The sequence below is a fragment of the Somniosus microcephalus genome, chromosome 12 (genome assembly GCF_052327205.1).
Source record: "Somniosus microcephalus isolate GS21.2 chromosome 12, FLI_Smic_1.0, whole genome shotgun sequence".
NCBI classification, from domain to species: domain Eukaryota; kingdom Metazoa; phylum Chordata; class Chondrichthyes; order Squaliformes; family Somniosidae; genus Somniosus; species Somniosus microcephalus.
In genome coordinates this window covers 129,112,467-129,135,969 of record NC_140998.1, presented here as the reverse complement: position 1 = coordinate 129,135,969, position 23,503 = coordinate 129,112,467, and the positions used below count along the sequence as shown (strand labels likewise).

At 46.6% G+C, this 23,503-nt stretch overlaps 1 protein-coding gene across 15 annotated transcripts in view; it reads left to right on the top strand.

The window, feature by feature from the left end:
- The window catches only part of LOC147109520 (alpha-(1,6)-fucosyltransferase), a 993,309-nt gene that overhangs the window by 227,451 nt on the left and 742,355 nt on the right, over positions 1-23,503 (top strand). For 8 of the 15 annotated variants that reach the window (XM_086003552.1, XM_086003540.1, XM_086003535.1 and 5 more), the window contains 2 exons: positions 6,252-6,365; positions 18,776-18,860. The exons of 4 other annotated variants lie outside the window; for them this stretch is intronic. The gene's annotated coding sequence lies outside the window, so the exon portion shown is untranslated. Of the gene's footprint in view, positions 1-6,251; positions 6,366-18,775; positions 18,861-21,180; positions 21,377-23,503 lie in introns of all 15 variants that reach the window. 3 more of the 15 variants (XM_086003531.1, XM_086003537.1, XM_086003536.1) reach the window with 3 other exon arrangements.

Genomic DNA, 23,503 nt, shown 5'->3' with positions numbered 1-23,503 from the left:
AGATCCAAAATTTGCAGCTCGAAAATGCTTTGAGATGGGATAGCATCACTTCGGGAAATGATGAACACGTTGCTTCTTTCTGTCAAATTTGTTGTCCCTTGTTCAGATGTTACCGTTGGTTATTGTGCTTAGATCTGCACTGCCACTGTGATCTCTATTTTGGTCAGTGATTATTGACTATGCCTTGCTTTTATCAAGGATTTATTTAGATTATGAATTTCTGTATTTGTATATAGAAAGTGCTTCAAGAAGATGCAGAAATGCTGTCACTCTCTATACACTTGATAGATACAGTTCACCCCCAGGCTTAGTCTCTCTGTCTGAAAACCTGCACCTGAAGGGGTTGGGGGAGAGCAGAACATGGTAGAGTGGCGGTACTGAGATAGGGAAAAAACAAGACCATGGAGATACAAAACGAGAAGAGACCCATATTAGCAAAAGAAATTAGACGAGGCGAAGGCAGAGTAGGATACAAAAAAGAAACTGAAAAAAGCTAAAACAAAGGAATAGCAAGGGCAAAGGAAATGTAAAAGGATTAAAGGCAGGAAAGTGAACCTGAACAAAAAGTTCAATCCCTTTTATTTCATTAATTGACGCCTGGGCAGTAGGGAGACCAGAATCCCCCAAACATGAATTGCCGTCATCCTGTTCCAAAGCCAGTCTGCTGTGATTTTTGAGCTGGCCTCAATATAGGTGGGCAACACTCCTGTTGGAAACTGGCAGGAGCCTCATTAGGCAATGCAAATCAGGGTCCTCTGACCTAAATAGAGCCCTGATACCATATTCGTCCAGGAACAGGTGCAGTGTAGGACCCATGCTGTCCCATGAGGAATGCAGCCTTAAAGGGAACGCTAGAAGCCACGCTCAAAAAGCAAAAATTATGGCTTGAAAATAATTGGGCAGCAGGATGAGTATAATTGCCCGTCCAGTGCCTTCCTAAAAATCTTTACAGATATTAAATTTCATGTGCAACTCCCCCTCCCCACCCCCCAAATCGGCCTGGCCCTGGCCCTCCCCTTTAATGGCGTGCGACCAGTTCAGCTCCACAGATTGGCCGTCAGAATTCCTGCCCTTTCCCCAGAACAGTAAGGTGCCTGGTCCTGCTCAATTTTGGCACTGGCAGTTTGCCACTTCCATGCGAATGAAGCCCAACCATCAAGACATTTCACACTGCTCGTCTGATGCTTGTTCCACTTCAAAATTGCCCCCTTCGTCTTCTTTCATTCTTCTCTATTTTCCAGACTGATGGCATTTTTTCCGTGAGTGGATTTAAAAAATATATATATATACCTCGTACGTTTGAGGGTAAAGAAGGATTCTGTGACTTGTTTGTGTGTGCTGGGAAGATGCATTGATAAACTGAAATGAGAGATTACAAGACAGTAATTTCATTGAGGGGTTTAGATGATGTTTCTGTCATGTTTTATAACCATCATCTGAACTCTAGGATGAGATTACAGCCTTGAAATTTCTGCTGTGTTTCCTTGACATTGACCACTGTGCACTTTGTTGCTGATCCTTAAGGACATCTCCACACATAAAGGCTGTTTGTAATGTAATTGCAGCACTTCTATTGACTGATAATCAGCAGTCAATTACTGAGAAGTCACATCATATATAGAGACTCAGCCTCTTTCTCTATGTATCTGTGCAGCTCAAACCCCACTTTCACAGTAGACTGGATACAGACTCCAATCCACAATGCATCGGTGTGTAAAAACTACAGACTGCAGTTGACCATCGATTGCCTGACAAAGTTTCATTCCTGATGTACTGCTGAGGTCAAGCATGCTGCTGCTCATGGCTTGCTGTTCATTGTTCAACCCATCAAACAAATAATCAGCAAATAGCAAAATAAAAATGCAAAATTCATAAAGCTTCATCCTTCCCCAAGAGTTCTGAGGTCATTAGAAAAATACAGTAGTAATGAAATATTCATCCTGTAGTTTAAATCATATCCACAAGGAATGACCGCCTCAGATTAATATCTGCATCTGGCATCGCTTCTCTCCTCTCTTGCCTTCCCTCCTCCCCATCCCCATTGCCACCATACCACATAGAATTGCATAAAATCTGCAGCAAAGAAACAGGCCATTCGGCCCAACTAGTCTGTGCCGGTGTTTATGCCGTAATTGTGACCATCTTCAAGAAAGGTGACAAGTCCAATTGCGATAATTACAGAGGAGTTTCCCTGCTGTCTGCCACAGGGAAAGTCATCACAAGAATCCTCCTCAATCGCCTTCTCCCAGTGGCTGAAGAGCTCCTCCAGAGTTGCAATGAGGATTCCGCCCACTAAGGGGCACAATGGACATGATTTTCACTGCGCACCAATTACAAGAGAAATGCAGGGAACAGCACCAACCACTGTACATGGCCTTCTTTGACCTCACAAAGGCCTTTGACACTGTCAACTGTGAGGGATTATGGAGTGTCCTCCTCAAATTCGGCTGCCCTCAAAAGTTTGTCACCATCCTCCGTCTGCTTCACGATGACATGCAAGCCATGATCCTGACCAACGGTTCCACCACAGACCCAATTCACGTACAGACCGGGGTCAAGCAAGGCTGTGTCATCGCACCAGCGTCTTCTCAATCTTCCTTGCTTCAATGCTCCATCTCACCCTCCGTAAGCGCCCCGCTGGAGTGGAGCTAATTTGCAGAACAAACGGGAAACTGTTCAGCCTCCGTCACCTCCAGTCCAGATCCAAGGTCGTCCCATCCTCTGTCGTCGAATTACAGTATGCAGACGCGCTTGCGTCTGCGCACACTCGGAGGTCGAACTGCAAACCATCGTTAACAACTTCACCGAAGTGTATGAGAGCATAGGCCTTACACTAAACATCTGTAAGACAAAGGTCCTCTACCAACCTGCCCCCAACACACACTACTGCCCCCACATTATCAAAATCCAGGACAAGGCTTTGGACAATGTGGACCACTTTCCATACCTCGGGATCCTACTGTCAACAAGGCAGACATCGATGACTAAGTCCAACACCGCCTTCAGTGTACTAGTACAGCCTTCAGTCACCTGAAGAAGAGAGTGTTTGAAGACCAGGACCTCAAGCCCGGAACAAGCTCATGGTCTACAGAGCAGTAGTAATACCCACCCGCCTCAGAGACATGGACCATGTACAGCAGGCACCTCAAAGCACTGGCTCTGCAAGATCCTGCAAATCCATTGGCAGGATAGGTGCACCAACATCCCCAGCATCGAAGCTTTCACCGCGCTCGATCAGCTCCGATGGACAGGTCACATCATCCACATGCCCAATACGAGACTCCCAAAACAAGCGCTCTACTCGGAGCTCCGACACGGCAAGAGAGCCCCAGATGGGCCGAAGAAATGCTTCAAGGACACCCTCAAAGCCTCCTTGAAAAAGTGCAACATCCCCACCGACACTTGGGAATCCCTGGCCCAAGACCGCACAAAGTGGGGGAGAAGCATCCGGGAAGGCGCCGAACACCTCGAGTCTCTTCGCTGGGAGCAAGCGGAAGCACAGTGTAAGGAGCGCACGTCAACCCAAACACCCCACCTATCCACCCCTTCAACCACGGTCTGCCCCACCTGTGACAGAGACTGTAGGTCCCGCATTGGACTCATCAGTCACCTGCGAACTCATTTTTTTAAATGTGGAAGCAAATCATCCTCGGTTCCGAGGGACTGCCGAAGAGAAGAAGCTCCACACGATGTTAATCCTCTCACTCAGAATGCACGGTGTGACCCATTGAACAGCAGGCACGTATCCTACACAGATAAACCTGTAGATTGATGGCAGATTAACAGCAGCAACTCTTGGCAGGATCTGGAACTTTGGACCTTTACTTGTCCTAAGCTGGTTTGGACCTGAAAAGTTAGTCTGAAGCCCAGATTGCTATCTCCATTGGCAATTATTTCCACGCACTGCTGACTGAAAATGGCTTCTGTGAATTGAGTTAATGGATTCCTCAATTGTTGCATCCATGTCCCTTGAGACGGCAAAATGCCACTGAAAGCATTAAGGATATCATGTACGTTTCAAAGCCAAAGAAGTAGAGAAAGGGTTTGCTGCAGCTCTTGTTAAGTGACTGAGCTGTTGGTACAGCTGTGAAAGGAGGGTTTGAAGAGAAAAATTCAAGACCCAACAAAATGTATTGGATCAAGTTGGGAGGTGATAAAGAAGAATGGTAAAGAAAAAAAAAATCACTGCAGTTGGAGGAAGAATTTGGGAAAACCCAAAGGGAAAGAGTAGAACAAATCAGAAAGGAAGATACAGAGTAGGAGGTACATATTCAGACAGGTCATGAGAATGAAGCATACACAGCAAAAGAAAAACGTGAGGAAATTAAATGTAAACAAATAAACTGGAAATAAAAAGATAAAGAAAGAATATTTGGAAAAGAAGGGAAGGAATAATACCCAAGCAATTATGGTAAAAGACAATGAGAAATCATATTACCTCATCCCAATTTGGCAAAGAGAGTGATTCCCTTTATAACACACAAGGGAAAGGAAGGTGAAAATACTAGTTGGCAGAGTAACAATTTCTTAGGATTTATGAACCAATGTCTTTGAAGTCAATACCAATATGTTTAATCAATACTGGTTTTGTCCAACAACCCAGAGACCATGTGAAAAGAAAGAAAGACCTGCATTTATATAGTGCCTTTCACAACCTCAGTACATCCCAAAGTGCTTTACAGCCACTGAAGTACTTTTGAAGTGCAGTCACTGTTGTAAAGTAGGAAACTCGGTAGCCAATTTGCACACAGCAAGCTCCCACAAACAGCAATGTGATAATGACCAAATAATCTGTTTTTCTTTGTGATGTTGATTGAGGGGTAAATATTGGCCAGGACACCGGGGATAACTCCCTCTGCTCTTCTTCAAAATAGTGCCATGGGATCTTTTATGTCCACCTTGACTTCAAAGACACTAGTTCTTGATATATATTAATGACTTAGACTTGGGTGTACAGGGCACAATTTCAAAATTTGCAGATGACGTAAAACTTGGAAGTATAGTGAACAGTGAGGAGGATAGTGATAGACTTCAAGATGACACAGACAGGCTGGTGGAATGGGCGGACACGTGGCAGATGAAATTTAACGCAGAAAAGTGCGAAGTGATTCATTTGGGTAGGACGAACGAGGAGAGGCAATATAAACTAAAGGGTACAATTCTAAAGGGGGTGTATGAACAGAGAGATCTGGGGGTATATGTGCACAAATCGTTGATGGTGGTAGGGCAGGTTGAGAAAGCGGTTAAAAAAGCATACGGGATCTTGGGCTTCATGAATAGAGGCATAAAGTACAAAAGCAAGGAACACTGATTCGGCTTCAACTGGAGTATTGTCCAATTCTGGACACCGCACTTTAGGAAGGATGTGAAGGTCTGAGAGAGGGTGCCGAAAAATTTACGAGAATGATTCCAGAGATGAGGAACTTGTTACGTGGATAGACTGGAGAAGCTGGGGTTGTTCTCCTTCGAGCAGAGAAGGTGGAGAGGAGATTTGGCAGAGGTATATAAAATCATGAGGGGTCTAGACACAGTAGATGGAGAGAAACTGTTCCCATTGGCAGAAGGGTCGAGAGCCAGTGGACACAGATTTAAGGTGATTGGCGGAAGAACCAAAGGCGAAATGCGGAAAAACTATTTTACACAGCGAGTGGTTATGAATGCACTACCTGAGATGGTGGTGGTGGCGGACTCAATCGTGGCTTTCAAAAGGGAATTGGATAAGTACCTAAAGGAAAAAAGTTTGCAGGGCTACGGGGAAAGGGCGTGAGAGTATAACGAGCTGAATTACTCTTGCAGAGAGCTGGCACAGGCTCGACTGGCCTCCTTCTGTGCTATAATTCTATGATTCTATGACCTGAGAGGGTAGACAAGCCCTTGGTTTAACGTCTCATCCAAAAGGTGGCACCTCCAACAATGCAGCACTCCTTCCATACTGCATTGGAGTGTCAGCCTAGAATTTTGTGCTCAAGTCTCTGGAGTGGGACTTGAACCCACAGCCTACTGACTCAGAGGCGACAGTGCGATCCACTGAGCAACAGCTGTGAACTCTCCATGGGGGAAGGTCTCCTCTTTGCTATGTTAATAAGAATGTGTTTTATGATGATTTTGCTGCACACAGGATAAAGAGAAAATCCCCCCTCCCTAACTATTTGCTAAACATGGAGTCTCATATCCCAGCAGAGCTAAGGTTCTATTATCCAGAAATCAGTTCTTTCACATTTGTCCTGTGCTGTCATATTATTCATTTTTAGCAGTTGGAAAACCCCACTGAGACCACTTTTCTCATCTGCCAGCCTTACTTTACAATGACCCCTAATTGCAATGAGTGGCATCTGGCTTCAACTGCAGCAGAACAAAAGAAACCTGTAAGTACCCGACTTATACTGTAAAAGAACAGTAGAGACTGATGGTTAAAGCCAGCTTGATGTACCAGTAATGTCAGCAAGTCTGAAGAGACCCCTGTTTGTTTACTTACTTATTTGCCCCGATGCACTTTCCAAGGTACACTATGTGCCAGTAGTATTCACAATGAGTACAACCACTTTTTTCCGCCCAATCCTGTGCTGTCGGATGACATGCGAGCACTTTGCGATTGCTTTACTGCCAGTCAGAGGCATTCGAAGCTGTGTGCTTGTGGAGTGCAGGCTAGGGAATAACAGAAGTCTTAAGAAGTGTGGAACTGCAACTTAAGTTCTGGAGGTCAACACTCTGGAAAGTGGTGCTTCCATCATTCTGTACAGAAAGTCTATTCCATGTTACAATGAATCTGCATTTGTGTATTCATCAGCATTCTTGGCAGAAAATGTAGCGTTGGTGAAAATGAATGCAGTAGAGCTATAATTGCACATCAGATACTGGGAACATATTTTGGCTCCACATGTAAATTTCTTGCCATTATCAAAATAAGACCTCTCTGAAATGAGTACACATTTCCAACAGTGTGTTATTATTCAGTTGATGGTGACTGCTTTGTTGGGAGCGAACTTCATTTTGAATTCCTTCAATCTGTATGCTAATTAAAAATCAGACACCATTGCTGATACAATACATTGTGATAGAGAAATTGATTGTTTCTTTTGAGCTGGAGAACCGGTTGATTATGAACATTACTGCAGTGAGCTCGAGAACACTGGAACTAGAAAGTTACTACTGATGTTGCAGGAATTTAAAATAATGCCGCAAACAGTGATGATTGGGTGGCAATGGCTGCCGTCCTTCAACCTCTGGCTCATAGGTTTTAGTTTTGGCTTTGATTCATCCTACAATGGGAGTCTCTTTCTGTGTGTGACCTTACCTTTTCTTTCTCTCCTTCTCGCTTTCTCTCCCTCTCGCTCTTTCCTCTCTCTTCCTATTTCTCTCTCTTTCTCTCTCATTCAATTATACGCTTTCTCTGCAACACTGAGAACACTGCAGCACGACCAGTACCAGAGCGTGTTGGAGAGAGGCATTGTAATTTATAGAAATACTTTCCCCTTCTCAAAATAGCCACGAAAGTAATTGCACCAAATCTGAATTGAAGTCCTTTTATAAAAATTAAATTCATGTCCTTGCATTTTCACTGAGCAAGAAAGGCTCACATGAGAATGAGAGCAAGAGGGAAACTGAAAGAAGTGATTGGACAGGGTTAATGGAATGAGAGCTGAGAAGAGTGGGCAGGTAAAAGGGACATAAAGAGGAACATCATGGAAATGGGGAGGTTGACAAACTGCAAAGACTAGTGTATAAAAGTGGAATGCCCATGTATGCATAACAAGGTACCAATTATGTGTGAATGCAGCTCTGCCCCCTCCCAACTATCAAAGTAAGTAGGCCAGTATAAATGGAATACTTACGGAAGTCCTGTTTTCATGGAATCAACGCTGAGAGGAACCTGTATTGCTGTGATAAGAACTGAGCCATAAGAACCCTAACAAGTGAAATGAGCTTGGTGATGTCCCAGGCTTAATCCCTAGACTTGCTGAGTTAGCTAACCTCAGCCAGGTTGCAGAAGAGGTTCTACATCTTGTCTGTATTGTCTCAAGAAAACTGTGGGCCTCCCATGCTTTCCCCCCCCCCCCGCCCCCGATAGCAATCCCTGTTGAAACTCCCCCACCCTTCCGGACGCCGGGAACTGTTTCCTTAGGTGGCCGATGGCAGCCTGTAGCTACATGATTTCCCCTCCCTCATTTCCGCCAGGTTCAGGCGGCGGTCAGTCCAGGGATATTGTAATGAGATCCGGGAGTTAAAATGGCCCGGGCCTCACGCGGGTGAGCTGAGGTGAGCCTGCTGCTCGTCTCATTGGCTCCACCCGCACCTGCTGTCCCCCAAAATTAAAATCGGGGCAATTGTCTGTGAAAGCTCAAACAGAATGAGTACTGTGTGAACATCTACAAGCCTTACTTCACAGCAAAGATGGCGATGGACCAAGTTGACTTGCAGATTGATACGCTTATCAATTACTTCATAAAAGGTGATGAGTCGAAGAAGAGATGACGAGTCGAAAGAAGAGATGAATAAGGCTTTTATTAGCTAAGAAGAGACCATGCTTCTTCGTGAGTGACTGAACAAGTCTGAACGAAACCCACACAGTGGTGGGTGGAGTCAGCTGAGGCATGCCTCCATACACAGCGCCACCCAGAGGTGGCAATATACAATACAGTGGTTTACCACATTCACCCCTTGTTTAATGTGAAGTCCGGCGGGGTGAAGGGTACTACAAGTTAAGTCTATCAGGAGGCCTTGTCTGACGTCCTGATCGTTGTGGTGGCGGCGGTGGTGTTGCAGCATCCGACGTCGGGTCTGGTGTCTGGGTGGTTGGCGAAGATTCCTGGGGCTTTGGCATGCCGTCTGCAGGGGTTGGGTTGGGAGGGGTGGTGGGGGATAACAGTGGTAAGGGGGATAACGGTGGTAAGGGGGATAACGGTGGTAATTCAGGGGTACCCGAGGGTGCGAGATCTCGTATGGAGACCGTGTCCTCCCGCCCGTCTGGGTATGTCACCCAGGCATACTGGGGGTTGGCGTGTAGGAGGTGCACCCGCTCGACCAGGGGGTCCGTTTTATGCGTCCTCACGTGCCTCCGCAGTAGGACGGGCCCAGGAGAAGTCAACCATGCCGGTAGCGAGGTTCCCGATGTAGACTTCCGGGGGAAAACGAACATTTTCTCATGAGGGGTCGCATTAGTGGCAGTACAAAGCAGTGACCGAATGGAGTGGAGCGCTGCAGGGAGGACCTCCTGCCAGCGGGAGGTCGGAAGGCCCTTAGATTTTAGTGCTAAGAGGACTGCCTTCCAAACCGTCGCGTTCTCCCTTTCCACCTGGCCGTTCCCCCGGGGGTTGTAACTGGTGGTCCTGCTCGTGGCGATACCTCTTGTTAGCAGGTACTGCCGAAGTTCGTCGCTCATGAACGATGAGCCCCTGTCGCTATGTATATAGCTGGGGAACCCGAACAGAGCGAAGATGTCATTCAGACACTTGATGACCGTGGTACTGGTCATGTCTGGGCAAGGGATGGCAAAGGGGAAACGGGAGTACTCATCAACTATGTTGAGGAAGTACACATTGCGGTCAGCGGAGGGGAGGGGCCCTTTAAAATCGACGCTCAGGCGTTCGAAGGGGCGGGTGGCCTTGATCAGGCTTGCTCTGTCCGGCCTATAGAAGTGCGGTTTGCACTCGGCGCAGATTTGGCAGCTCTTGGTCATGGTCCTGACCTCCTCGATGGAGTAGGGCAGGTTACGGGATTTGATAAAATGGAAAAACCTGGTGACCCCCGGGTGGCAGAGGTCATTGTGGAGGGACTGCAGCCTATCACTCTGCGCGTTGGCGCATGTACCACGTGATAGGGCATCTGGGGGCTCATTGAGTTTCCCTGGCCGATACAAGATATCATAATTGTAGGTGGAGAGTTCGATTCTCCACCTCAAGATCTTGTCGTTCTTGATTTTACCCCTCTGCTTATTATTAAACATAAAAGCTACTGAACGCTGGTCAGTGAGCAGGGTAAATCGTTTCCCAGCCAGGTAATGCCTCCAGTGACGCACCGCTTCTACAATAGCCTGGGCCTCCTTTTCGACGGAGGAGTGTCTCGTCTCGGGGCCCTGGAGGGTCCTTGAGAAAAAGGCCACGGGTCTGCCCGCCTGGTTAAGGGTCGCGGCTAGGGCGAAGTCGGAGGCATCGCTCTCCACTTGGAAGGGGATGGACTCATCCACCGCGTGCATTGCGGCCTTCGCGATATCGTTCTTGATAAGAGTGAAGGCTGCACACGCCTCTGGTGTCAGGGGGAAGGAGGTGGCTTTGATGAGGGGCCTGGCTTTGTCTGCATAGAGGGGCACCCACTGGGCGTAGTAGGAGAAAAACCCCAGGCATCTCTTCAGTGCTTTTTGGCAGTGGGGAAGGGGTAGCTCCATTAGGGGGCGCATTCTGTCGGGGTCGGGCCCGATGACTCCGTTCTCCACCACGCAGCCGAGGATGGCCAGGCGCTTGGTGTGAAACATACATTTTTCCTTATTGTACGTTAGGTTCAGCCGTTGGGCCGTACGGAGGAAATTTGCTAGATTAACGTCGTGGTCCTGCTGGTCGTGGCCGCAGATGGTGACGTTATCCAAATAGGGGAAGGTTGCCCGCAGCGCGTTCTGGTCAACCATTCGGTCCATCTCCCTTTGGAAGACCGAAACCCCGTTGGTGACGCCGAAGGGGACCCTAAGGAAGTGGTAGAGGCGGCCGTTTGCCTCGAAGGCAGTATACTGGCGGTCCTCATGGCGGATGGGCAGCTGGTGGTACGCTGACTTAAGGTCGATGGTGGAGAATACTTTGTATTGCGCAATCTGATTGACCATATCAGATATGCGAGGGAGGGGGTACGCGTCCAGCTGGGTGTACCGGTTTATGGTTTGGCTGTAGTCGATTACCATGCGGCGTTTTGCAGTGGTTTTAACGACTACAACCTGGGCTCGCCAGGGGCTAGTGCTACCTTCGATAATGCCCTCCTTCAATAGCCGCTCCACCTCAGAGCTGATAAAAGCTCTGTCCCCGGCACTGTACCGCCTGCTTTTGGTAGCGATGGGTTTACAGTCGCGGGTGAGGTTAGCGAACAGGGGAGGGGGGGGGACTTTTAATGTGGAAAGGCTGCAGGTGGTTTGCAGCGAGACTGTGAGTGGGGGGAGGGGTCCACCGTATGCTAGTGTGACACTCTTAAGGTGGCACTGAAAATCCAACCCTAGCAGGACGGCAGCGCAAAGACGGGGCAGGACTAGCAGTTTAAATTTTTGATATTCAGTGCCCCCTACTGACAGGGTCACCACACAGTAGCCGCTGATGTCCATTGACTGGGACTTGGACGCCATAGAAACGCGATGGTGCGTTGGCAGAATCGTGAGGGAGTGGCTACGTACCGTGTCGGGGTGGACGAAACTCTCTGTGCTCCCGCTGTCGATCAGGCAACTGGTGGCGCGGCCGTTTACCGCGATATCCATCATGGAGCTGGATAGATGGTGAGGGAGGGCTTGATCCAGCGTCACGGAGGCCAGTATGTGGCTTAGTGAGTCACTATAGTCATCCGCCGAGACGGTGGTCGGTTCCGGTGACGAAATGGCGGTTGCGTGCGTTGGATACGATGGCGGCGGATGCCATGCGGCCGGGGGTACACAAAATGGCGGATAAGATGGCTGCTCCCACGGCCCGCACGCTGCGCTGCTGGCTGGCTTCCCCTTGCAGGCGTTAGCGTAATGGCCTTTCTTCCCGCAGCCCGAGCAGGTAGCTGTCTTAGCTGGGCAGTGCGCTCTGGGATGTTTTAACTGGCCACAGAAATAGCATTTTTGGGCCTGGTTACTGGGCATCGAAGCAGTTCTTACCGGAGGCTGCTGTCTCGGTTGGGTCGCTGCAGCGGTTGGTGCCGGGGGCGGCGGTCCCGTGTCCCACGGTTTCGATTGCCATGTCTCGGCGCCGTTACGGGGGTATGCCTCGAGGTTTCGGTGGGCCTCCTCTAACGAGAGCGCAAGGGCAATGGCCGTCTTCAGGTCGGGTTCCTTGCTTTCTAGCAGTCTCTGCCGGGTGTGGTCTGACTGGAGGCCCCTGACGAAGGCATCACAGGCGAGTCCCTGCGCGTGCTCCACAGCCGTTACCGCTTTACAATCGCAGTCTCTGCAGAGTGCCAGTAGCGCCCGTGCAAATGCCCCTACCGATTCTCCCGGTTGCTGCCTGCGGGATCCCAAGAGGTGTCGGGCGTAAATTGTGTTCACTGGGCGCGTATATTGCCCTTTTAGTAGCTCGAGGGCCGCCACGTACGTATTAGAGTCCCGGATTAGCATATATACTTGATGGCTCACCTGGGCGGTCAAAATTTTCAGTTTGTGATCCTCCTCTGTAACCTGTGAGATTGCGAGGAAGGATTCAAAGCAGCTCAGCCAGTGTTCAAACTTGGCTGATGCACCCACCTCTTGAGGGTCGAGGTCCAGGCGTGGTGGTCTGAGGGCTCTCAGCAATGTCTGCTGTATCCGTTGCTGTTGTTGCTCCTCAGGTGTCGCCATTTAACTTTTAGCTAATAAAATTGATACGCTTATCAATTACTTCATAAAAGGTGATGAGTCGAAGAAGAGATGACGAGTCGAAAGAAGAGATGAATAAGGCTTTTATTAGCTAAGAAGAGACCATGCTTCTTCGTGAGTGACTGAACAAGTCTGAACGAAACCCACACAGTGGTGGGTGGAGTCAGCTGAGGCATGCCTCCATACACAGCGCCACCCAGAGGTGGCAATATACAATACAGTGGTTTACCACACAGATCAAAACTGACACTACATTGTAAATGAAAAGTCACTGGGGTAGATTTTAACTGTCGAGCGGTGTGCACCAAATGGTGGTCCAGGGGACCTGCACAATATCAGACAGCCTGGAGAGAAGCAGGTAGGTCTGGGGAAGTGGAGTGTTGGGGGGGTGCGGATCATGGGGTGGGGGACGGGGATGATGGGATATATTTATTCTGGGCACCACAAAAATAATCTTAAACGTACCCTTTTGATGTTTCTTCTGCTGTTTGCCCGGTAAAGCTGGGTGGAGCATGCACACCTTATGTTTCACCCAGTTGTCCATCTAAATTGCAGTCGGGGTCCTAGGTACACCATAGAAACCCGACCTGCCTATTAAAGGGCCTGCTGCCTGAAACAGGCGAGTGCTCTGGCCACCTAGACCAAGGCCCCTTTGAAAATGGCGGTGGCCAGAGCGCCAGTGTAAACTGGTGGTAAGCCACGTTCAGACTGTGTAAACAGGCTGCCCAAGTCAAAACCTACTCCACTGAGTGAATCAGTCTTAACAATTTTTCATATCTTATTTTGGAACAGAATATTACACCATACAGGCAGAGTAATATTTTTTGTGTTTCTGAAGTGCTTAAAAAAAAAAAAACACAAAATATGCAATTGAATGATAATGAAAGTCATCACTGTGATCATTGTAGTGGAACTGTGGTGCAGTGACATCAAAAGTCATTTACATTTTTCATTATATTCAATATTTCACACACATCTCTTATGCTTTGTCTTTCTTCCTCATGCTGTGTCTCTTATTGATGCGAGCATGCCGACTCGCTAACACTAGCTGTACACAGATACTAGAGAGTTTGCTCTGTCTCTTGCACATCATCTCTATCTTTATCTTTTTCTTTTTTACAATCCCTTCCCTGCAGTTTTAATCTGTCTCACTGTCACACATTGTGTTTCTCTCACACGCACACATCATCGTATTTTCCTCGGTGCATTCATTTTAATAAATTCCCATTCTCTCTTTCCCTCTCAACCTCGCCCCATCTGTGCGTGTCTCTCTCAACCTCACCACATTTTTTTTTATTCATTCACGGGATGTGGGCATTGCAGCATTTATTGCCCATCCCTAATTTCCCTTGAGAAAGTGGTTGTGAACCATACAACTGAGTGGTTTGCTAGGCCACTTCAGAGGGCAGTTCACATATAGGCCAGGCCAGACCAGGTAAGGATGGCAGATTTCGTTACCTAAAGGACATTAGTGAACCAGATGGGTTTGTATGACACTCCGGTAGTTTCATGGTCACCATTACTGATGCTAGCTTTTAATTCCAGATTTATTTAATTAACTGAATTTAAATTCCCCAGCTGCCGTGGTGGGATTTGAACTCGCATCTCTGGATCATTAGTCCAGGCCTCTGGATTACAGGTCCAGTAACATACACACAGGGGTACAGTAGCATAGTGGTTGTCTCTCTCTCGACCTCACCATTTCTGTGCATGTCTCTCGTGCAGTTTCTTCTGTCTGTCACTCGTGGCCTTGAAATGATGTACAAAATAAATTTCATTGAGAAATAAAAAACTCCACGAGAAAAGTGATCCAACCGTGGCTAACTGAAGAAGTTAAGGATAGCATTAGATTGAAAAAAGAATGCATATAATGTTGCAAAGAGAAAATTAGCAAGAAATATAAAAGCAGATTGTAAGAGCTTCTACAAGTATGTAAAAAGAAAGAGACGTTGGTCCCTTGGAGGCTGAGACAGGAGAAATTATTATGGGGAATAAGGAAATGGCAGAAACGTTAAACAAATATTTTATATCTGTCTTCACAGTAGAAGACACAAAAAGCATACCAAAAATGGTGGGGAACCAAGGGTCTAATTAGGGTGAGGAACTTAATGTAATTAGTATAAGTAGAGAAACTAATTCACTGAAGGTAAGCATGCAGGTGCAGCAGGCGGTTAAGAAGGCAAATGGTATGTTGGTCTTCATAGCGAGAGGATTCGAGTACAGGAGCAAGGATGTCTTGCTGCAGTTGTACAGGGCCTTGGTGAGACCGCACCTTGAGTATTGTGTGCAGTTTTGGTCACCTTACCTGAGGAAGGATGTCCTTACCATGGAGGGAGTGCAGCGAAGATTCACCAGACTGATACCTGGGATGGCAGGAATGACGTATGAAGAGAGATTGGGTTGATTAGACTTACATTCACTAGAGTTTAGAAGAATGAGAGGGGATCTCATTGAAACTTATAATATTCTAACAGCACTAGACAGACTAGATGCAGGAAGGATGTTCCCGATGGTCGGGGAGTCCAGAACCAGGGGTCAGAGTCTAAGGATAAGGGGTAAGCCATTTAGGACTGAGATGACGAAGAATTTCTTCACCCAGAGAGTGGTGAACCTGTGGAATTCTCTACCACAGAAGGCAGTTGAGACCAACTTATTAAATACTAGCTGGAGTGCCCGGCAGTGCCAAGGGTTTTTTGAGGGCATGTTGTTATGAAAAAATTAGAAATAATTTTGATATATATATAAATGAGTTTGTCTGTGTGGGAAGGAGAGAGAGAGAGACTGGGGGGGGGTGAGAGGCCCGGGGATCGAGAGAGAGTGACTGGGGGGGAGAAGAGAGAGGGGGGGGGAGAAGAGAGAGGGGGGGGGAGAGAGAGAGAGGGAAGGAGAGAGAGGGGGAAGGAGAGAGAGAAAGGGGAAGGGGGGGGAAGGGGAGGGTGGGGGGGAAGGGGAGGGTGGGGGGGGAAGGTTGGGGGGGGGAAGGGGAGGGTGGAGGGGGAAGGGGGAATGGGGGGGAAAGGGTGGGGGGGGAAAGGGGTTGGAAGGAAAGGGGGAGTGTGGTGGGGGGGAAAGGGGGGGTGTGGGGCCTTGGTGACCCGGAGCCCTGCTCACTTTCGGTCGGGCTCTCGGGCCGCGCGGTTGAAGCCACGGGGAAGGCCGTGCGCGGCCTAGTCAAGGGGGGGAAAGCCCGAGTCCCCGGCCCGTGGCCGGAAACTGAGCCGAGCCCCGGGACCGGGCCGAGGGGGGGAAAGCCCGAGCCCACGGCCGCAAACGGAGCCGAGCCCCGGGACCGGGCCGAGGGGGGGAAAGCCCGAGGCCCCGGCCGCCCATTGGGCCCGCCGCACTGCGCACCATCGCTGATCCGCTCCGGCCGGCCGCCGCCGCTTGAGGAGTTAATGTCTGGAGGTTTGAATAAAGTTGAGAGGAGTGAGGAGGGAAGTTGTCTCTCTGCACCTTTGCTCAATAATCCTGCTGAAACGCCGAGCGGGAGCGGGATACTGTGCTGGAGCTGCAATGTGGGGGTTTGTTGTGCTGGTGCTGTCGCTGTCAGTATTAAAAAAATGGTGGCGACGTTTCGGGAGGCTGCAGAATTAGGCCCGCCCACACACGGAATGAAACGCCCCCCGTGATGCACCGATTGGTCAACCATCAGGTCACTGAACTGTAGGATTGGTCAACCATCACGTCACTCAACGCCGATGAGCGGTAGGATTGGTCAACCGCTAATAAGCGGATTTTTGAACGTTTTTTGTATACTGTCCGAATAATTTTTGTCTGACCAAAAAGTACATACAGCTATGGCACTCCCCTGATCATCAGCTTTCTTTTGATATAACATATGTGTAGGTACGCTCTATAACTTTTGAGTGTATAGCGGACAGACAGACAGACAGACATACATGCATACAGACAGACAGACGGACAGACACCACTATCCTTTTATTTATATATATATATAGAGATATATAGATAGATAGATATATATATATTCAAGAAGGAGTTAGATATATTTCTTAAGGCTAAAGGGATCAAGGGATATGGGGAGAAAGCAGGGACAGGGTACTGAGTTTGGATGATCAGCCATGATCTCATTAAATGGCGGAACAGGCTCCAGAGGCTGAATGGCCTACCCCTGCTCCTATCTTCTATGTTTCTATGTAATGGGACTAAAAGCCGACAAATCCCCTGGACCTGACGGCCTACATCCTCGGGTTCTAAAAGAGGTGGCTGAAGAGATAGTGCATGCATTGGTTTTGATCTTCCAAAAGTCCCTACATTCTAGAATGGTCCCAGCGGATGGGAAGGTCGCAAATGTACCACCGCTATTCAAGAAAGGAGGGAGAGAGAAAACGGGGAACTACAGGCCAGTTAGCCTGACATCAGTCATTGAGAAAAGGCTGGAATCCATTGTTATGGAAATGGTATCAAGTCACTTAGAAAATCATAACATGATTAGGCAGAGTCAGCATGAAAGGGAAATCGTGTTTGACAAATTTATTAGAGTTTTTTGAGGATGTAACTAGCAGGGTAGATAAAGGGGCACCAGTGAATGTAGTATATTTGGATTTCCAAAAGGCATTCGATAAGGTACCACATAAAAAGTTATTACACAAGATTAGGGTTCATGGGGTTGGGGATATATAGTAGCATGGATAGAGGATTGGTTAACCGACAGATAAGAGAGAAATGGGATAAACGGATCTTTTTCAGGTTGGCAGGCTGTAACTAGTGGGGTGTTGCAAGGATCAGTGTTGGGGCCTCAGCTATTTACAATCTATATTAATGACCTAGATGAAGGGACCGAGTGTAATGTATCCAAGTTTGCTGATGATGCAAAGCTAGGTGGGTCAGTAAGCTGTGAGGAGAACACAAAGAGTCTGCAAAGGGATATAGATAGACTAAGTGAGTGGGCAGTAAGGTGGCAGATGGAGTATAATGTAGGGAAATGTGAGGTTATTCACTTTGGTAGGAAGAATAGAAAAACAGAATCTTTTTTAAATGGTGAGAAACTTTCAAATGTTGGTGTTCAGAGAGATTTGGGTGTCCTCGTGCAAAAAACACAGGAAGCTAGCATGCAGATACAGCAAGCAATAAGCAAGGCAAATGGCATGTTGGCCTTTATTGCAAGGGGGTTGGAGTATAAGAGTAAGGAAGTCTTGCTACAATTGTACAGGGCCTTGGTGAGACCACATCTGGAGTACTGTGCACAGTTTTGGCCTCCTTATCTAAGGAAGGATATATTTGCCTTGGAGGCGATGCAACAAAGGTTCACTAGATTGATTCCTGGGATGAGAGGGCTGTCCATCGATGAGAGATTGTGTAGAATGGGCCTATGCTCTCTGGAGTTTAGAAGAATGAGAGGTGATCTCATTGAAACATACAAGATTTTGAAGCGGATTGACAGGGTAGATGCTGAGATGTTGTTTCCCCTGGCTGGAGTGTCAAGAACGAGGGGGCATAGTCTCAGGATAAGGGGTAGGCCATTTAAGACTGAGATGAGGAGGAATTTCTTCACTCAGGGTTGTGAATCTTTGGAATTCTCTGCCCCAGAGTCTGAATGCTGAGTGAATATATTCAAGGCTGAGATCGATAGATTTTTGGACTCTAGGGGCATCAAGGGATATGGAGATCGGGTGGGAAAGTGGAGTTGAGGTCAATGATCAGCCATGATCTGATTGAATGGCGGAGCAGACTCGGGGGGCCGTATGGCCTACTCCTGCTCTTATTTCTCATGATATTGTGGGTTAATTGCATCTGAATGTATCGGTTTGCTCCGTGACTAAAATATAGAGTAGAGGAATTTCGGGTACACAGGTTAAGTATTAACACACTATTATCCCACACTGTAATTTCAAAGCTAATTTTTCTGAAACAGCTAGAATTTCTGGGGCTTAGCTAGGACACTTCATCATGGGCAGATAACCGAGCAACATTTACCGGGCTCACAAATGGAAAAATAGTTACTTGGCCAAAGGAGTGAAGGATTGCTGGCGCATAAGGAACCATAGTCCAGCATAAGTTATCAGCGTCAGACGAGGAAGGGGGTGGGGAGAAGAGAAGAAAGAAACACAGAAAATGGACAAAAACACAAGCCTTGTGACAGGAGAGCTGGGGATTATCATATCTCACTGTTGTGCATTGTGATGTTGATCCATTAATTGACCAACAATTACTTCGAAATTAAGGAAGAATTGCTTACAAAGCCGTAATTGGTCCACATCACTAATTGGTAAAAGATGTTAAATACTTTGTCATCAGATCGTTCATTAAGATCAACGACGAAGAAGACTGTTGGTGCTTTCGACTGGAGGATTGATGGAACCTGCAGTCATTATTGATCGAGGTTTTAATTAATTTGGTGACTGTTCCGCCATGGAACAATTAACCCATTCCTGCGCAGACATGCTAATGATCTATTCCCAAGTTCACCAAACACCATGGCCTGGATTTTAAGGGGCCAATGACAGTGTACGCTGACCCGCAAGTTCCGGGTTTTCGCATGCGCGAAAGCCCAGAACTTGCGATCGGTCAATTTTCAGCTTGGCAGATCATGCGCAGGAAATGGACATTTGCTGGCGGAGAGCTGGGCTGTTTGCCCAACTACTGCCCAGCGAATGCCCACAAAACTCTTACGCCTGGTAAACGCAGGTGTAGGGCCTTCTTTTACGAGCATAAGGGTGAAAATAAATATTAAATTTTTTTAAAAATCATTTAAACATTCAAAAATCATTAAATTTAGTTTAGGTTATTTTTGGCCCCTTTAAAAATGGTTACATTTATTTTTCAAAAAATAAAATTTTTGTTTTAAATGTTTAATTAGATTGTATTTGTATTTTAAACGTGATGATTTATTTTGATTTAGGTTGTGTGAAAGTGCGTCTTTTAGGGGATTCCTATTAAGCTTATGGGGAATTCTTACATAAATGGTCTCCCCGGAAGCGTAATGGGAATTCTCCCTTTGTCATTGGTTGGCCTGGCCCACGTGTTCCCAGGGACGCTTGCGCACTGCATGCGCTCCTGGGATCCGTGGGCCTTTACGCAGGTGTACGCCTGGAGGCCCAGGACCGCAAGAGTCCGAGGTACGGAGGGCACCAGGTGGGTGCTTACTTTTCTTGCGGACCAGAGGCATTCACCCGCGGGAAGCCTCCGACTGCAATTTCAGGTCCCATATGAGGATTCCTTGGGGGGGGGGGGCGGGGGGGGAGAGAAATTCGGTTGCGTTGCGCCTCCCGTTAGCGCCCGAAGAGGTTTTGGTGAGTTGTTGAGGGCCGCACACCAATGTTCCCCACAGTTGTGCGCCAATGGCGAGGTTCCGCGCAGGCCGCTCACCAGCTCCTGCGCAGCAACTTTAAACGGACCACGCACGGAAAAAAAATGAGGGGAACATTGCGGCGCACACACAATAAATTGTATTAACAGCTGCCACTCAAATTTGTCATGGCATTTATTGTATAAAGAACCCTTCTTGTCATTTCCACACTTAATAAATATAACAACACTTATTAACATTGCTAACAAGCATGATATAGATTTGCGAGTCACAGTGCATGGTCTGTTTATTCCGAATGATCTAAATTCATTTTTATAGTGGAAAATGAGAGATCGATTCTGCTTCCACTGGCAATTATAAACAAGGTGTAAGGCACAATCAAGGATAAAATCATTCATACAGCCTTTAAAAATTGCACATGAAAGTGATATTTTGATGCTTTTCAAACCTCGCTAAGAAATAATTAGGTGACTCGGAAAATGATTTATACCGCAAATTGTGCCCCAGATCAGCCATCAAATTGGGCTTGTTCATTGTTAGCTTTTCATGCCTATAGAGTTTTGGACTTTCACTTGAGAATGGGCACTAGTAATGCACCATTATAATACTCAATTCTTCCCTGAGTGCTATTTATTACTGGGGCTGGCCGACGACATAAACCTCCACAACCCTCTTCCAGTCTTGGCAATAAACTTAAATTGTTCATGGTATGGGGAAAAAGGGCTAAAAAATGTTTAAAACCAGTGATTGCAATGTCCAATATACCCAGGTCCATTTAGTTATACCTCCACTATGCCGATTGAGTGGTATAATATTAAAATGAGTGAATAATTGTGCAAGAATTAATAACCCCACTAACAATTATTGGTGCGAGCAAAGTGTTAAATTGGTAAATTTGAAACTCATAATGTTGATCATCACCCCCACCCTCCCAATAATTTATAAACATAAATTCAGATAGTAGTCAGATACTATCTTAAATACACAAAAATGTAGTGTAAAATGATAAAATCTTCCATTAGTAAATGAATGCAATGATTGATCGATCGACTATATGTTGTACTGAAAGTCTACGTGGCTGTTTGACAGAGCGGCTTGAGTCTGTGGGGCCTCCGATGCAAGAGTTGTTCTCTTATTGGTGTGCTGAGTGCAGGAGCCCGAGGCTTCGCAAGGACTGAACTACAATTGCAGACCATTACCTGTGCTCCGGGATCCACTCCCCTGTCCAAGATGGCGATGAGAACTCCCCTGCCGTCGCACTCTGGGTACCGGGAGAGGAAAGACGCAGCACCGGTCTCTTGCTTCGATAAAAGAGTCATCGAGATGAGCAGCCATGACTCTCTCGAATGTGCAGCTCGAGCTCCGGCTCACATTCTATTTCTGTCCCATCCAGGGGGTCGGATAGAATGAACTGGCGGGCCGGATACGCACTGAAGTGCCGGCCTAGATTGTGTGCTCGGGTGTCTGGAGTGGGACTTGAACCCACAACCTTCTGACTCTGAGTTGGGAGTGCCACCACTGAGCCACAGCTGACATCTAAAAAGGAAAAGATTCTGCAATGAAAGGACCAAACACCCATGATAGTTGGTGTAAGGATTATTCTTTATACTTTCTTCAAATTGTATTGCTTTGTGCCGTAGGTCAACTTAGAAACAATGGAGTAAACTTGGAATGTTGACTATTTGGAAAGCAAAGTTGAAGCATAAAATATTTTCTTTTTAAATGACTGTAAAAAGAACTTACTGCTTTCTGTGCTCCCATCTCACGATTAGACTCTTGTGCCCCACACATTTTTGTTTCTCAAAACTGTTGTGTTCTGGTTATTTTTGCTGTGTGTTTCAATGAGATGAATACACATATGGAAACCGTGAAATTATCTCATACATTTCTTAGTAAGCTCATTGTAGTAAACTTCTGACCCTTTCGCTTTTTGATTGTTCATGTGTTTCTCCTTTGTCTTCCTGCTCCTATTCTCTGCAGATCCCTCAGTTATCGCTTGTCAATCTGATATTTCACAGCACGCCTCCTCAACAAAAAGCGGCCAAGAGTTTTGGTTCTTTCTGAAGTTTGCCATCTATCAAAAAAACAAAAAATACAAACCTGTTTTACAGTTAATCTGTTTTGGGTTACAGTTCACGCATGATACAGGGATTCCCATGGGGATAGAAGTGATGTTTCCTTGACTGTTAGTTTGTCCGAATTGTAAACTGTATTTTTTAAATTCATTCTCGGAATATGGACATTGCCTATCCCTATTTGCCCGGAGAAGGTGGTGGTGGACCGCCTGTTTGAGCTGCTGCAGTGAAGGCAGTGGTTTTTGAGACAACTGAGTGGCTTGCTGAGCCATTTCAGAGGACACATGGCTGTGGGACTGTAGTCACAAATATGCCAGACTGGGTAAGGATAGCAGGTTTTCTGTCCTAAAAGACCTTGGTGAACCAGTTGGATTTTTACAACAATCTGACAGCTTCATGGTCACTTTTAATGATGCTATTTAAAAAAAAATATATCTTTTATTAACTAAATTCAAATGTTAAACTGCCATGGTGGGATGTGAACTCATTTGCTATCGATTATTAGTCCAGGTCTTTGGATTACTAGTCCAGTAACGTAACTACTAAACTACACTGCCGTTCCCATTTCAGAACCTAAAATGAGCTCAAAGGGGAAAACAACAGCTATTTGATTTGGCTTCAATTCATATCCTCACAGGGAAGAGTATTGCCTCTTGCTTTCTTACTGAACAACAGGCAAAAGCCATTGTTCACCATGGACATCATGGAGTTGTCTGATACCTATTCATTTTCTTGAGCCTGGATACATCCTGTTACACCACTAGGAGGGACACATCCAGGCTAATATCTATGACTGAGTAGGGAAAAGGAGGAGACAAATTGACTCGAGCAAGAACAAAAAGTGTTAGTTGAGAGTCGCCAAGTTGATTGACGAGCAGATTTGATTACTTTCAGACTTTCAGAATCCATCCAAAGGGCCTAGATGTTTGTCATGCTGTTACAAGAGCCCAGGGGTAAAAACATGTTGTTCCATTTATTCTTCCAAGAATATTGCGATTTGGGGGGAGGTGGGGGAGGAGAAGACTTCAGACAAGAAAGAAGCAACTTGTGCTGTCCAGAGGAATTGCAGCAATTACCTAGAGAAAAATAAAATGAAGTTTAATGCACAATAAAAACTCCAGCAAATGTTCTGGAAGCTTGTGTTGCTGTGCTGTGGAGAAATTGAACTTAAAAGCAAAATACTGCAAATGCTAAAAATCTGAAACAAAACAAGAAAGCACCGTTCTGAAGAAGAGTTTATACCTGAAACGTCCACTGATTTGTGTCCTCTTGACAGATGCTGCTTGACCACCTGAGTGTCCCTAGCGTTTTTTTGGTTCTTGTTTAAGACTTTCTCTTTTTCTCCATTGGGCAGCACAGTGCCTTGCCTCCTGGGAGGGTTAACCCCATTGCAGCCAACTTCTGCAGATTGTGCAAAAGTTTCTGTTGAAATTTGACTGATAAATAAAAGTTTTATTTTTTTACTTGGAACCAAAACTCTCCTAGCCCAACAGTAGACCTCAGTGGTGCAGCTAAAGAACTCAAGCCATGCCAGGGATGATGTCCTCCTTCCCAGCATGCATTGCAGGAAGGAGCAATGCTGCATTTCTTCCCTTGCAGATCCATAGTGAAAACATGTCATGCTATTAGCTGCGCTCACTT